General features: G+C 31.3%; 1 long non-coding RNA gene across 1 annotated transcript; it reads right to left on the bottom strand.

Moving 5' to 3' along the window:
- Positions 1-712: 712 nt before the first annotated feature.
- On the bottom strand, positions 713-2,236 carry LOC130590389 (uncharacterized). The gene is made up of 2 exons (XR_008968210.1): positions 1,351-2,236; positions 713-1,263 (listed from the first exon to the last, which is right to left on the bottom strand). It is a non-coding gene; the product is annotated as an uncharacterized LOC130590389 (long non-coding RNA).
- Between the last annotated feature and the right edge of the window lie 12,677 nt (positions 2,237-14,913).

Genomic DNA, 14,913 nt, shown 5'->3' on the forward strand with positions numbered 1-14,913 from the left:
ATCTTATTCACAAAATAGAGGTGAACTTACATACTAACTTGCATTTTCAGTTTGTTTACTACTTAGTATTAGGCCTAAAAATATAATCGCACGCATCGCGTGCACAAAAGACTAGTAGTATATGATTCTGCACTAGCTTAGTAGCTTTCCCCTTTATCTACCTTTTGAAAGTTACAATTTTTATTTAATATATAACTAGAAATAAATACATGTTTATCATATATCAATTCAATCTTACTAAGAATGTAAAGAAGACAAAAATATAATAATCAGCGAGAAACAAATTTTGAAGTTAAATTTCTATACCATCTTCTATAGAGTCTACCGATTAAGGACATTTGAGGGGATAAAAAGGTTTATGTAAATGAAGAGAATATTAATTACTTCATGTTAGCTATTTTAGCTTTTTTTTTAAGGTAAGATGAATATGAATTGCAGAAGTGAGGGGAAGGGTTTTGGGGATCTCATTTTGTAAAGGACAAGAATCAAACCCTTGTTACAAGGGTAGAAGGAGGGTCTCTAACCAATTAGGTTAACTTTGATTTTTGTTGGCTGTTTTACATGACTAGTTTGGTCATTTACCATTATTTATTAGAGAAGGTATTGTGTCAGACTCGTCTGACACAATACAACTGGTCGGACCTTAGTCTTAATTTTTTTTCAGTTAATCTTAATTTTTTTCCAGTCAGTCTTCATTTTTTTCCAATTAGTCTTTATTTTTTTTCAGTTAGTCTTCATTTTTTTTTTCAGTTGGTTTTCATTTTTTTTTCAGTTAGTCTTAATTTTTTTCAGTTAGTCTCCATTTTTTTTCAGTTAGTCTTAATTTTTTTCAGTTAGTCTTAATTTTTTTTCAGTTAGTCTTCATTTTTTTCAGTTAGTCTTAATTTTTTTTGTTCAGTTGATTTCAAATTTTTTTCAGTTGGATGTCTTCTAAGTTCAGTTACTTATCTTACCTCTAAATGAAAGTAACTTACCTCTAAATGAAAGTAAGTTACCTCCAAATAAAAGTAAGTTACCTCTCTAAATGAAAGTAAGTTACCTTTAAATAAAAGTAACTTACCTCCAAATGAAAGTATTGGAGTATACACAACACTGGATCTTCAAGGCACTCCAAATTGAAGAAAGAAATTTGAACTCAGCCCAGATTATTCGTCGCATCATTGAAGAAGAAGAATCTATCATATGATATAATTTCGCATGTTTAAACTTGGATGGCTTCATCTGCTAAAAGAATGACTGAATCGTTTTTGTTGCGCCATCATCCTGCAAAAGTATCCATTTATATAACAAAGAAGCAGATATATCAAAGTTGATAAAAAGATCAAGGTTTGAAGTTAGAAGATGAGTTACCAGTTTGACCTTCAGATCTGCAATTTCCATATCCCTTTGATATGCAAAAAATCTAAGGGACTGACAGGAAAGAACACGAAATTTTAGTATTGGGTTGGACTCGTCTGACCATAACTTATGGTCAGACGGTCTGACCCAATACTTTCACTATTTATTATCATTTTTCCTACTATGTGCAAAAACTAAAAGCCGCGTGTTAAATATGGACCTAGGCCGCACCCATCATAAGGAGAGACACAAGTGATAAAATAAAGAAGGTTGCACCTTAAAATCATATGGCAATAAAGAGAGTAGCTCCTTTACAATATAAAGTGAATTCATTTTTTTTAAAAAATCATTATAAAGCACTCACATATACATATTGTGCGCTATAAATCATAACTTCAAAATCGCAAAAAATCAAAAGTTATTTACTAAATACTACCAGTCCCCAAAATTGATGAAAGAATTCGGAAAATCTACGCGACGAACGATTGAAGTCAATTATGATACTCGAAGAAGCACAAATTTGGGAGGCCACCTTTTCGAAATTCCCTTGATGATTAAAACCCAACAAAATTGAGATACCACCTTTCTTTGCATCCGACCCTATTAAAAAGTATTGGTGTACATAATAGCCCATGGAAGTATGTGGCCTATTGATAAATTATGACTATTAAGTTTAACGTCCTATCAATGATTACTTAAGTACAAAATAATGGTTCTGATTTTATTCGATCATTATGAATTATGATTACTTCTTGATGAGTTCTAAACTGTTTGAGAGGTTTGAATCTTGGTAAATGATTTTTAACTTGAGGTAAAATCATATTTGAATTTAGCTTTTTAACTACATTATTTGGAGTCCGGAGTGTGTGTTGAAGGAGTTTTCCCAAAAAAGTGCAAAATCATATACAAACTTTACAAAGCAAAAAAAAAAAAAAAACTTTGGAGTATATACTTCCTCCGTTTTTTTATAGATGCTACATTTTCCTTAAATGGAAATGTCATAATAGATGCTACATACCATAAAAATTCATTCCTTTTCACCATAAAAATCTTAAAATACTATTAAAAAGTTGGTGGTCCCCCACCTTCTCTTTTAAAACACTCATAGTTTTTCCTTAACAAATGGTTTTTTATTCAAAAAGTGGTGGTCCCCTACTTTCTCTCTCTACCTTTCTTAAAAACCCCCCACATTCTCTATGTAGCAAGAATAAAATCACGGAGGAAGTATTAGAATATGAATATTGAATGAAAAAGATAATTAACCCTTGTCAAATAAATCTTCAAAACTGGTAATATAAGAAACATCACAAAAGTAATTTATTTTTATAATTACCTCGTATTCTTTTTATAATCAACATAACAAATATGATGAAATTTCAATATATGATTAATTATAACTTATATTCAAAATTACACTAGAAAAGATGAATTATGTTTACTCCTCCTCCCTCCTAAAGAACAATAAACAAATTAACTAGTGTTGTACTACCTTTGTTTTTTGAAATTTATTGACTTTTCCACTTATTTAACATATAACTTTGACTATTACTCCCTTCGCTTTTATTTATTTGCTACATTTTGATTTACACAAGAATTTAGGAGATGTCATTTTCATTCTTTTTTAGTGTATTTTTTAACCCTTTTAGCATTAAATAGGGTGGGAAAAGAGAAAAAAAGTAGTACTTTTTGGTGGAAAAAGAGGGAAAACAAATATAATACTATTACTTTTGGTGGGCCAAGTCTCCTAATAAGGAAATGTAGCAAATAAAAAAAACAACTCTTTTTGGAAAATGTAGCAAATAAATAAAAGCAAAGGGAGTACATATGTTTCTTCATAATCTACCCAATTTTGACTTTCATGTTTGCGGCCGCATAATTTTGATCATTAATATCTTTAATTATGTATAAGTGAATATTATAAAAAAACATGTTGAGACAAAATTTAAGTTGATGACATGACTATTTTTTTTCTTCTATACAAATCACAAATGACAATCAAAATGAGTAAGTAAATATGTTAAAGCACACATTGTGTAGATTAAAAAGGAAATAATGGATATATAACAACATTCAACCTTAATAATTTCTAAGAGAAAATACTTTGTACAAGTGTGGAGAATAATTGTGTTAACCTTTTTGTAGGTTAACCTGGTATTCAATATTTATAATGTTTACAATACAAACCTATGACTAGTAAAGTGTCATTCTACCCTTTACAATATAATATTATCCCTTTACATATAATATTATCCAATACACCCCCTCAATCTTTACGGGGTGAAACGACGGATAGATGGGTACGATGTTTAGTAAACAAGTCAGTAGATAGGCCTTTAGTAAAAACGTCTGCAACCTGAGACTGTGTAGGAACATGTCGAACTATAAGACCTCCCTTGGCAACCATTTCACGAACAAAATGGTAATCAACATCAAAATGGTTTTGGGCGGGCTTTGGGCAAGCCAAAAACGATTTTTTAGTCTATTTTTTGGCCCGGTCCGTTTTGGCCCGCAAAAGCTCGCTAATTTAGGCCTGAAATAGCGGGTTTTGGACACAAAAATTCGGTCCGAATTTAGGTTTGGCCCGGCCCGGCCCGACCAATGGGCAAAATTTTTTGGCCGCGGCCCGTCCCGGTCCATGATCACCTCTAATTAATGGTATATCCTTTTCCCTTAAAAAAAAAAAAAAAACTCTTTCTCTCTCACGTGGCAAATTATATAGGAGAATAATTCTCCGGTGCCATTCACTCATTTTTTCAATAGAACATTTATTATAATTCATATTCTTGAAATTAGGCTGTTCATATCACATTATCACTATTCCAAACAACTGTTTTCCTTTTGAAAGTCCAATTTTATTAATCAAAATATTGTACCCTTTATCACTCAATAGCCAAAGTGACAAACAAAATGATGAAAAATATTTATGGCACTCTTTCTTCTTGTTATACACTCCTATACTGTATAGAAATAGGGAGAAAATGTCTCTATATTAGTTCTTTTCTCTTTTGCCACCCTCCTTTTAATCCATACATTACTGTTGAGTTTTTGGATGGATGAATTACAGGATAAGAGGTTAGATCACATCAATGTGGGACAAATAAATTGTCACGCGTGATGAAAATTATTGATATTATTGAACAATGTATTTATTCATTTGAACTAAAAAGTATTTCCTTTCTTAGGTAATACGGAAGCATGAGAAAAAAGGTTTGTGATTAGACCAAGTACTGTTTTTTGTCCATTTATTCACGTAGCTAAACTTCAATATTAGTCCCAAAAATGCCAAAAGTTGTTAACTTGGTGTTCCTCTTGCCTTCAAATTTTGGAAGACCTCAAGTTTCAACTTATAAGTTTTGAATTGACAACCAATAATTTATGTATATAGTGTCTTGTATGATCGAGATTTGGAGTTCACCATGTCTTTTAAAGTACAGATTAAAAGGAATAATTATATATATCAAATTGATCAATATGAGATAATTAGGGAATTCAATGTACGGGGAAGCATTAGATCGGCCTTCAGAGTAGGAGGTTGGCCTAGTTTTTCTTTCATTGGTAAAAAAAATGTAAGGAGAAGGAAAAGGGGTGATAATACTTCCTCCGTTATCCTAAACTCAATCCACTTCTCGTTTTCATCCATGTTTTCTAACTTTTATCCATTTCTACTTTATTCCCCTTATTGCAAACAATTATAATACTTTAATTATCCTTGACCCACAGAACAAGCTCAAGGAGGTTTCATCCTAAAATCAATTGATGATAGGAGGAGTAACTCCAAAAATATAAAATGGTTTAGTCTCTCCTCTTTCTCCAACGTGAGACACTCACATGTGGTCATCAATGAGATTCAACACTCCCCCTCCCATGTGAGTGTTTTTAGAATTTAGAGCTAAATGGAAAAGTATGTAATCAGAAATATGAGGACGAGGAGAGTTTAACCCACTTACAAACCTAAGGAGGTTCTATCCTAAAAGCAATTGGTGATAGGAGGAGTAACTCCAAAGTTTAGTCTATCATCTTTCTCCAATATGAGACATTCACGTGTGGTCATCAATGAGATTCAACACAAGGAGAGATAGTTCACTTCACAATAAAAAGGAGGTTCCACCTTAATACCATATGACAATAAAGGGATAACCCCTTTGTCTTATTAAGTCCATCCATCTCTATTCTTTTATCACAATAACATGTGTTGTACGCTATACATCATAGCTTCAACAAAGCTATATAGTTTCTTTAAAGTTTAACATATTCTTTTTGATAGAATATAACATAATGTTTTTACTTTGTTATCGTAATTACTAATCGTAGTATCATTTATGATTTACAAAAAGTAGCTCGAAATAATATTAAGATCAAAAAGTGTGTTATGTAGACATGTATATTAATTGGCTTAAACTAATTAATGGATGGAATGAAGCATATTGATTCTCCTATATCTTATGTCCCTTTCCAATGGAGGGAAGAAATATTATAGCCTTTTAAAGATAGAATTTAGGTTATAAAGGGCATCGTCCGAAGTAAGTGGTAGAATAGCAGGAAATAAACTACTTCTAAAAAGCAAGGAGAAGTAGAGAGTGAATTATTTATCTTTCTTAATTCTTACCTTCAACTTCGGAGCTTTAGGGCATGTCATAATTAAATGTTGATTTATCGGATCCATCGACCATCAGTATGTTGATAGCGATGGCTCTCTTTCCAAGGATGATTCTATTTCAAGGAAATAGATGTTTTGGAATTTGGATGAGTACAATGATTTTTAAGGATGTCGATTCTTAATTCCTTCTCCATGAAATTATTTTATTCCCTAGCTAATTGGTAAATGGTAATCCATCATTTTTATCTCATTATCTTTTAGTATAAAATCGCAATAAGCAATAAAAAAAAATTAGAATATGATGTTATTTTAGTAGGCTTTTCGTTTTTGTATGGAGATCCAATCGGCAATTGCACAATTGGCATTTGGACAATATCTCTATTATATTGCGGGACACTTACAAGTGGACTTTCAATGGGTTTCAACATTTACTAATATATAACGAAAGATATTTAAGTTCAAAAAGGTGTAATGAGAGACGCGCAATCGCGCACAAGAAAGTGAGAATAATAAATAATAAAAAAAGAAGTACTACACACTAGTACATGAAATGTTTTTTTTTTTTTTTTTGGGTGAACACTAGTACATTGAATGATGACACAACTGGGGTTTTGCGAGAGCAAAGATACTTCCAAACGAAGGTGGCTTCGTGGTCGGTGGTTGACAGAGTCCATGGGGAAGCAATGAATTTAGTTGTAGTTGTAGGAGGTATTGAAAAAAACAAGAAAAATTATCTCAAACATTGATTTAATCATGCTATCACTTTGTGGAAATTTAGAACTGCCTTAACTTCAGAATAAGAAAACACGAGGTTGGGTAATGGGTGGTCGAAACTCGAATCTATAGATTAAATTGGATACACCTAAGAAAATATATATCAATATATGCTACCTCCACTCCATTAAAATTGGCTAAGATGCATCTTATTCATTATAATAACTGACACGATCAGATGTCCTTGCATCTGAATTTACACAAACTCCATCAAATTACTAAGGGCTTATGTTATGAGGGGAAACATTCGCCCTTTGATATCTCTAGTATGGTGCATGATATTAAAATAAAGTGTTGTAGCTTTACTTTTTATGAAATTAGGAAGGTAGACATAGGAGAAGTTAAGAAGTTCACCTAGCTCATGAGTCATGAGTCATGTCTTGGCTACCAATGCAAGACAAGGCAGGTTTCTTCTCCAAGTTTGTTCTTGCTGTAAAAAAAGAAAAGAAAAAATTGAGACGAGTTTATAGCATTTCAGTTTATATATGTTTTGTTCACAATTTCTACAAAATTGTATCAATTTATGCATATACGTTATTATTTCAAACACATTAATTATCAGTTTGAGTTCATACATATTTTTATGTTCATTCAAATAAGTATTCTTGAAGGAATTAAGGCTATGTTTAGTTCACCTTATTTATGCTTATTTCAGATCTAATCAGATCAGATCAGAAAAAATAAGTTCAGATCAGATCAGTTCAGATTATGCTTATATTTAAAAATCATTATATCTTTCATTACATATTAGTAAAAATTATAATAATTGAATATTAATAAAGTACTCATTGAGACGAATCAAACAAGACCCCACATGACTATATTTTTTCTTATATATTGAGAAAAATCTAAAATATAAGATCTTGTAATCAGATCAGTTCAGATCAGATCAGACCAGATCAGAAAAAATAAGTTCAGATCAGATCAGATAAGTTCAGATCAGAAAATTTCAGGTGAACTAAACATAGGCTAAGCCCTTCTTTTGGACTTATTTTCAGTTAATTTCAATTTAATTAATTTAGCTAATTTAAGTTAATTTGACATAGGAAGATTAGCGGATAAGTTCGATAAGGAAGTTCGACAAAAGAGCCTGAAATGATTTCCACTAATCGGGCTTACGGAGTCCGATTGCTTATTGTGATACCTTTTTGGAAGCGGAACGGACCAACGAGTCAAACTCACCGCTACGTCGTGACCTATAGGCTTTTAAAGCCATCCGAGTTCGTTTAAGGCCCAAAATTAGCATTTTAATTATTTTCGGATTTTATTATTTCCTTAAGTTCGTATTAGGGTTTTGTGTTAAGTATTTAAACATTATTAGGTCATTAATGGGAGGCAATTTTTGACTTTTAATAATATCACAGAGTTCCTACTCTTTTTTGGTGGATTCCGGAGTTTTACAGATTTATCGCTTGTAAATCTGTTTGTTCTTGATCGAGATTAGCGCTTGCTTTTCTCCATAATTTCCGACTACGTCATAATTTCAATTAATATAATAATAGCAATAATAATAGTAATAATAACAATAATAATAATAACAATAATAGCAATAATAATAATAAGTATTGATAAATGTTAATACTTATTAATTATTATTATTCTAAAAAATTAAATATACAGTTCAGTTAATTTAATTTCAATTCGATTAATTTAATTCAATTTCAGTTTATTTAATTTAATTTCAATTCAACCAAAATAAGTTCAAAAGAACAAGACTTTTTTTTGAAAGAGAAATTTCATTAATTGAAGGTCAAACGACATCTACAATAGATATTAAAGAAAAACAAGATACAATTAGACAAGGTTAAATCAAATTTATATTTGAAGAAACTACAATGAACCAAATCGATCAATACAGCGCAACCCCTCTGTATTTGCTGAATCAAACATCTATTGATGAAGAAGTCTATCATTATGACATATATAGTTTGTGAAGATCATTTTTGATCGAGCTATGTTAACCGCATCCGAGATTCCAATACCTTCCTGTTGAGTCTCAAACTTTGAAAACAATTTGTCATACTTAAAAACCAAAAAACCATACTCAGAATTCCCATAGGGAAGAAGAAGATCTTCACAACAGAGACTAAAAATCTCATAACAGGGTTTGAAGAAATCTTATAAAGAGATAATTATTTATTTAACGAAATAAGAAAAGGAACTTAAGACTGTAAATAAAAGAGAAATATGGGCTTACCATAGATGAAATCATCAATAATAACCCCTAATTGATGAAGAAGGAGTAGGGGAGGCAAATATTTTAGAAAGAAAAAAAAAGGGGTTATGGTTTAAAAATTTGTGTCCAAAATTTTGATTAATGTTGGAAGATAGGGTATAAAGTATAATGACGGAAAAATATTATAGTTTGTACTGGGGTTTTAGTCAAAGCCATAGCATGATAGCAGTAGTCAAATAAGAAGTTGGTATTTACTATTTTGGACGTTGCTCTAACTTATAATTGCATTCAATTGATTCTTTCTATAAAAACTTCCCAGACATAAATGTGAGGAAAAAAAACACGAATGGCAGGACATATTGTTGTATTTCTATAAGATTACAAGTCTAGCACTCTAGAGTCTAGCCCTATCTCCCAAAATCAACTGGTCATTATGCTAGACACTTACCTAGAGAAAGATCAATCTGAGGTGACTAGGTGAGTATTAATGGAATTAAATGTTTGGAATTCAATTTCAATAAATTCGAATCAAGCATTTGAAATGAATTAGGGATTCCTAAACCGTACCTATATATTGGTTGTTTAATATTATTCTCTCCGTTTCATAATATAGTGTTTATTTTTCATTTTTTACGAGAATTAGATCACACAATAGCTACACAAGAAATTTTTTTCTCGTCGTATTTGACAAACCATTTTCAAGATATGTGCCTTCATAACTTCATTGATAAGGCCTTTAAGACTTTAAGGTATTTTAAAAGATTAAGGACGTTTGAAAAGTAACTTAAATTAAATTTAGGCAAAATTAACCTCAATACTACACAAATTATGTCTTGGATGCACGGAGCATCACAAAACATTGACTAGTGGCCAGAATATCAGAATCTATAGCGTTGATGCAAAGTGTATCATTAATGATGCTGGAGGTGGAATCTTCGACTAAAAAACTGATCTCCCTATATTACTATAGGAGAGAGTTTAAGACTCTTGGGTTATTTTGATTAATTCCTTATATTTCATAATTAGGGTGCATTCTCTTAACCTGAATTCTCTTGATTTATTTTAATTGCCCTTATATAAACTTATTAAAACTTATTTTATTTCAATTTATAAGGTGTTAAAACTTATTTGAACTTATAAAATATGAACCTTACTTTTCAAGGTGAAGAGAATACACCCTTAATTTAGAAAGACACCTTGAATTCAATATATAATTTCACAAATAATGAACTGATTTGGTATCTCTGGTGAAAGCTTTGAATTCAATTTCTATACATAAAAAGTCATATATGAATAACCAAAGAAACTATATTTATGATTACAGAATATGTGTATTATTTATACATGAACTCATGAAGGCATAATGAAAAGTTCTAATACAAAATATCTCTATCCCCAATATGCCTTGGATTCATTATGTCTCTACTTCGAATAATAATCCCCTCAATATGAACACATAAAGTGATGGGTGGTCCAGCAGCAAATTAAAGCATTTTTTTAAGAGGTACCCATCGCCAACTTTACTTATTATGTAATTGGAGGAAGTTGAGATCGAACTAAATCTATCAAAAAGTGTCGACCCATACATAATTTTCGTCGATGTGTACTTGATATAAAAGGTTACGTAAAAACAAAGTACTCTACATATGATTAGATGAAAGATCAAGTAAAATTTGGCTCACTAATTGAGACTACTAATACGTATTTACCTAATATTCTAAAGATGTTAAGTTTCATTTTACAAATTTTTGCCATTGGGGTGGGAATCCGATCCTTTATCGTTTTTCCTATGCTTCAAAGTGTCTGACTTGCAAATTAAATATCAAACCAAGAATCGTAATTATTGAGTCTAATAAGGGTCCTTTTCTTATTGTATCACTATATTTTTTTTTAAAAGAGATTATTTTTTTTACATTGTGAGTGATTAATTATTAAATAGATATGGAGAGACTGCTAATTAAACACTATGAAGCGTCCTAGGATTTTAACAAGATTATATGACATAACACAAGACACTGTGAGTGACACGAGAAGACACTATGAGTCACACGAGGATAATATTTGATCCAGACACAATTCATGAACCTTTCCTTCATGATTTTGTATTACGTGAACATGAATGTTAATTTTTTCAGAATTTTTTTTCTTAAACTCAAAGATCAAGAAGAATATTTTCCCTAGATATTGTCGAAGGGAGTTCTAATTCCCTGTATGCGCCAATTAATTCCTTGCACACCGTCCACGTAGGTCAGCACACTAAAATTTGATTTTTATTATACTTAAGCAAAACCGCTACTTAGGGTAGTAGAGGTTAACCACAATGAGCCGCAAATTACAGTGCAGTCAAGGGAAAAGAAAACCGCTACTCAGAATAGCGATTCATCAAACATGACCGCTATTCTTAATAGCGTTTTACAATGCGCCCACAAACCAACTTGAGTCACCCATCTTCATTTGACGAAGGGAAACCGCTACTAAGAGTAGTGGTTAATTAAATGATAGAGAACTAAAACTGGGTAGCAACAATAGCTAATCAAAAGGGAACCACTACACCTTTGTCAATTTAAAGTAAATAACTTCTATTTTAAGTAGCGATTTCCTCTTGTTGACCGCTACTCCAAGTAGCGTTTTGTTTTGTTATTGACCGCTACTTTGGATAGTGGTTTCTTTTGCCGATTTTTTTTTTCTAACATGTTATCTTACGTAGGCGCGCGGTATGCATGATATTAATTTTACCTTTGACTTATAAAAGGAATTAAAACACCTTTTGATAATATCTAGGGTGGAAAATTAAATTCTAAAGAAATAAATATCAACTGATAAATTGATACTATGTATAATGTATGTCGTCTGGTAAAAGTACATTCCCACTATTTTAAAATAGAGATGGAAATGGATCGGGTTCGGGGCGGGTGGATCGTCACCCGCATCCATCACCCGCATCCACCCGCTTCACCCGATCCATCCATCACCCGCATAAATGTTCACCCGAATCCATCCATCCATCACCGCGGGTGAAACGGATGGATCGGGTGATTATCGGGTGACGGGAGAAAAAAATCCAGTAGCCCAACAACATAAAACCCACAACAATTTGCATAAGAAAATAAGTTATATATATATATATATATATATATATTATATATATATATATATATATATATATTATATATATATATATATATATATATATATATATATTTATATATATATATATAAACGGGTGATGGGTCGGGTGGTGGTGATGGACCGGGTGATGGATGAAAAATTATCACCCGAATCCGACCCGAATCCGTCACCCGTTAACCCGTCACCCGCCTCTCATCCGTTTAAACCGGGTTTTCCATCCGTTTAATAGTGCGGGTGAAGCGGGTGATCGGATCATCCGCTGGATATTTCCATCTCTATTTTAAAATCAGTAATACTTCACCTTGCATTAGCATGTTGAAAAAGAAAGAACTTATTGCTAAACCTGCTAAAAAGGCTCAATTAGTGCTAATTGTAATGTTAGCACTTGATCCTTTTCTTGTTAACATCAATTAAAAAATTAAGATTTGCTCCAAAAGGAGGCACAAATGGAGACAAAAGCCTCACATATACGACTTCTTTTTCGTCCACAATCATGCATGATGTGAACTCTCTCCTCCATCAAAGCCTCGTTTCTAGTATTTTTCTTTGTTAATTCTATCCTTGATTTTATAGCATTAGTGGGCTCCATTTATTTAATACTATAATTTATCTTAACGTACCAAACCCGAATTTTTAATTACTTTTATCAAATGTACTCTAAACCTACCCAATAATTTATTTTATATGTTAGATACTCTATGCATAAATGAATTAGATGAAAATAATAAGCTTATAAAAAAGCGACAACAACAAAATAAAGTTCTCATGTTGTTTGATCTGGGGTGCAAAAGACATTCATGGGGGACCTATGCAATTCTGGATATATATGCATAGAGTTGGTTGATTTTAATTGGATTGATGGTACCTTTCACAAACAAGTTTTGTATTTTTCATAACCATGTTTAATGACTCACTTATTAGAAGGCTAAAGCTACAAGTTATACTTCCAAATCAGCTCCCTTTTTAACTTATAACTTTCACTTATTTTATTTATAATAAAGTACCCCGTCTGTTCTTATATATTTAGTTTTTATCCACGTATGAATGTCTAAATATAACTTTTTCATCTTTTTTTGTTGTTCTTGGTGTATTAATTAAATTATTTCTTAAACAGAATATTATGGACAATAAAAAATAATTAAGAGACATCCTATATATAAAAAAAATCCAGCTGAGGTTGCTTTTTGTGAGTTTCTCCAATTTGCTCTCGTATTCTCTTCAAGAACAATTAGGTGCGGAGGGAGTGTGATTTAGTTTCCACTAAGTTTATATTAATGTATGATATTTTTGTTGTTCAATTGAATTACTATTAATTCAGAAGTTTAGGTAATTATATATTATTTTCCAAAGTTCTTCTACCATGTACCACAAATTATTTGTTATACTCTTTTTAATTAATGACTAATGTGTATGGATGTCATCTAGCTTAGTTAGTAAAGTCTTATGAGCCAGGAGTGATCCAAGATCTGAGATCGAATTCTGTCTATAGTACTTGCTTAGTCGCTCGCTTACACACACAAAAAAAATTAAGAAAAATGGTATACATAGCCCTAAAGGCTATGTATAAGGTGCTTAAAATGAAAATAAAATATTGAATCAAGCATTTATTACCTCAGTTGATGTGAAAATGTGTCTTGAATTCTTAAACTATTTCAATTTAAAAAAATGTATTTAATGCTTATATGTAGCCCTTAGGGCTATATAACATTACCCAAAAAAATAATGATGAGGGTGGAACTTTGACTCTCATCTAAATTTGCCTACAAATTCCCCTTTCCTACTCTTAGGCTATGTTCAGTTCACCTTATTTTTGCTTATTTCAGATCTAATCAGATCAGATCAGAAAAAATAAGTTCAGATCAGATCAGTTCAGATTATGCTTATATTTAAAAATCATTATATCTTTCATTACATATTAGTAAAAATTATAATAATTCAATATTAATAAAGTACTCATTGAGACGAATCAAACAAGACCCCACATGACTATATTTTTTCTTATATATTGAGAAAAATCTAAAAGATAAGATCTTGAAATCAGAAAAAATAAGTTCAGATCAGATCAGAAAAAATAAGATCAGATCAGATCAGAAAAAATAAGTTCAGATCAGAAAATTTCAGGTGAACTAAACATAGCCTTAGTCACTCAATTATTAGTTAGCTTGCAAATTGATTCAAACTTCCAGATCATGCAAGACCTTATACTACAGTCAGACATTTCACATTATTAAACCCAATATCTAAGCTGGGGCCTCTTTTCAGCATCTCTAAAGAATTCATTTGGTTTTAGGAGTTATTTATTGATTGAAATAATCCGAATTTTCAAACACTATTTTGAATTGTTGGAGATGGTTTGGCTTGTAAGAAGCTTTTGGAGATTAACACAACCGGTGGAGTTTCAAACATGATGTAGAGGAGTCGAAAGTTTGTCAAAAATACACCGGGTTCTTAATAGTAGTACTTGCATCATATACATAGTTACCACTTACCACTATTTATTAATCAACCTTATTTCATATTTTCTCACAAATATATAAGAAATAATATAATATATGATTTTACTTTTATAATGGTCATATTTGATAAATGACTTTTTTATTGGCTTTTGACTTTTGGCTTTTGAATTTGGTAAAACAGCCAAAAAAAAGTGTTAGGTTATTGGATTTTTGGTTGGCTGAAAAATTGACTTTCAAGCTAAACTTTTAGCTTGTTGGCCCACAAACTCTCTATAAACAAACAACATCCACAGTTAATTTTACCAAAAACTTTAGCAAACAACTAGCTCAAATAACCAACTTAAAAAGCCAATACTTACGGTCAATGCTTCCAATTAGTCAAACTAGATTTTTTTGCACGCGATGCGTGCTTGAATTTTTTTCGAAACAAAAACTCTATTTTT

Source organism: Beta vulgaris, chromosome 2 (assembly GCF_026745355.1).
Source record: "Beta vulgaris subsp. vulgaris cultivar EL10 chromosome 2, EL10.2, whole genome shotgun sequence".
Taxonomy (NCBI): Eukaryota; Viridiplantae; Streptophyta; class Magnoliopsida; order Caryophyllales; family Amaranthaceae; genus Beta; species Beta vulgaris.